Source organism: Fukomys damarensis, unplaced genomic scaffold (genome assembly GCF_012274545.1).
Source record: "Fukomys damarensis isolate Sample0158 unplaced genomic scaffold, DMR_v1.0_HiC HiC_scaffold_12, whole genome shotgun sequence".
NCBI lineage: Eukaryota > Metazoa > Chordata > Mammalia > Rodentia > Bathyergidae > Fukomys > Fukomys damarensis.
Genome location: NW_022900924.1, coordinates 12,710,545 through 12,712,785, shown reverse-complemented (window position 1 = coordinate 12,712,785; position 2,241 = coordinate 12,710,545). Strand labels below are relative to the sequence as shown.

The 2,241-nt window shown below is 47.0% G+C and overlaps 1 pseudogene; it reads left to right on the top strand.

Annotated features, from left to right (window-relative positions):
• Positions 1 to 1,532: 1,532 nt before the first annotated feature.
• Positions 1,533 to 1,635, top strand: LOC117285776 (annotated as a pseudogene).
• The last annotated feature ends 606 nt before the right edge of the window (positions 1,636 to 2,241 follow it).

Below are 2,241 nucleotides of genomic sequence, written 5' to 3'. Positions count from 1 at the left end.
TGACCCTACAAAAAACTTTGGAAGGGTTCACTTAGAAATGATGTACTTCTGGTAGTAAGTAAGATGCTTTGGTTCGTCTAGTTTCAGAAAGTGCAGTCCAGAGGAACACTACAAGTGGGCCAGCCAGGCGCAGTGCTGAATGCCTAATCGTTGCTACTGGGGAGGTTAAGGCAGGAGGACTGCAAGTTCGAGGCCAGCCTCAAACTTACTGGGACCCAACTTACTCGGATCCTGTCTCAAAACCAAAAGGGCAGCTTGGGACAACTCAGTGTTCCTTGGATTCAGTCTCCAATAACATGAGGGGAAATGATTAAGGGCTTGGCCTGTTGGTTTTAACAGCACATTGTTTTGTTTAACCAATTACAGGCTGCACTTTCATTTTATAGACAGCCTAGCAATTCGAATCTAACCTCAAAAACGAATCAGGCTGTCCACACAGACAACCACTACGGTTCAGCTGGGATGCAGAGTCGGCGACACGAGCACCACAGCCCAGTCCTGGGCTCAGCACCGGACCGATGCCATCAGCCACTCGCTCCACTTCCTGTCTTCGGAAGCAGACTGGACCAGCTGTGACCGAGAGCATCTGGTGCCCAAAACTGCAGTCACACCACGATAGGCTGTGCAGAGAACACGCCCAGGAAGAAGCCCACCGGAAGGTGATGAGGTGACAGCCACTGAGGCAGGGAGGCTGTGCCAGGAAAGGGCAGGCGCAGAATCCCTTTAGCTCCTTTTCTGTTTGTTATTACTGCTTATGTCTGTGATAGCTTTTTAGTGGTAGGGCCTGTAGGCTAAGCGGAATCCCTAATGTCTGGCCCATATCCCCTCCACCCCTCTGCATTCCCAGCTACTGTGCCCTGTCCTCAAGGGCGGTAAGGACTCCACAGCAGGGCACTAACTCCAGCCTGGTTGCAGCACTGGGCTGCCGGAGAACTGTGTGGAACTAACACATCCTGTGGGGATTGCAGGGTAATTTAATCAGCAGCACTTCAGCACAGCAGAACTCGAGGGCAGGGAAATAATGAAGTCAGCACTCAGTACTGCGAGCTCTGTTCAGCCTAAGGGGCAGACGTGACCTACAGCCGGCTTCCGGCTTCCACCTTGGCACTGTGAACTCTGCAGCGGACCCCGCAGCACTGAGGCAGGGGCTGTCCTGGGCAGCATCCCCGGCCTCGCTCCCCTAGTTGCTGCTGGTACCTCCCCCACTCCAGTTGTTACAAAAATGTCTCCAGACACAGCCAAACACCCCCCTGGGGGGGAGCAGAACTGCCCCTGGATGAGAACCATTGCCCTAGATCCACCGGAATCTAGGATTTTGTGATTAAGTGAGGTACTCAAGAGTTACAAGAGAGAAGGGAATTAAGGCTTCTTGCATTTAAAAATGCGCATGAGTAATTAGGAAGAAAAGACAAAAAAATGGTCAAGTGACAGAGGTGATGAACCATATGTGAATGATCAATGGCCCATCAAAGCATGGAGTGTAGATCATCTCACTAAAAACTGAATAAATACAAATTAACGGCACTTGTACGTGTACTATTTAGCTTCTAGACATAGAGATACAGAAAACAAACCCTCTTTTACAAGCCAGAACTCATTGTTCAGTATGTTTTGATATATATAAAAAGGAATGTGATGATTTTTTTAAAAAAATACAATATAAAGTAACATAAAGGCAAAGTACAATACTGAAATACATTAGCCAAGAGTGAAATCTGGTAACACGGGGTTATCAGGGGTTAGGACAAAACACTCCAATACATACTAGGTAGTGTAAACTGGTGAGCATAATTTGGATACACACAGACATATATATAAAAGCATATTGATGCATTATTCCCTAGTAGTAAAAGCAACAACCAACCCTGTCAGCAGGGAATTAGAAACAGTATTGCATAGCAACGAAAATGACACTGTGTGGCCCATGAAACTATGGAGGTCTGCATGTAACACACAAGGACTGTTTTCAAGAGGAGAAAGTGACTAGAACAAGTCACTAAGAGGGCTGGGGCTTTAGCTCAGTGGTGCTGCGCCTGCCTGGCAAGCACAAAGTCCTAAGTTCGATCCCCCAGTACCAAAAAAAAGTCACAGAGAAGAGAAAAAGGGCTGCCACTCATCTCTAGGATATGTGATTTTAGGCTATTATTTTTATCATTTGCTATTTCTGAAATATCTGAAATTTGCCATTAAACTAACAAGAGTTCTGTGATTCCCAGCCTTGTCCACTCTCGGTCCATGCTC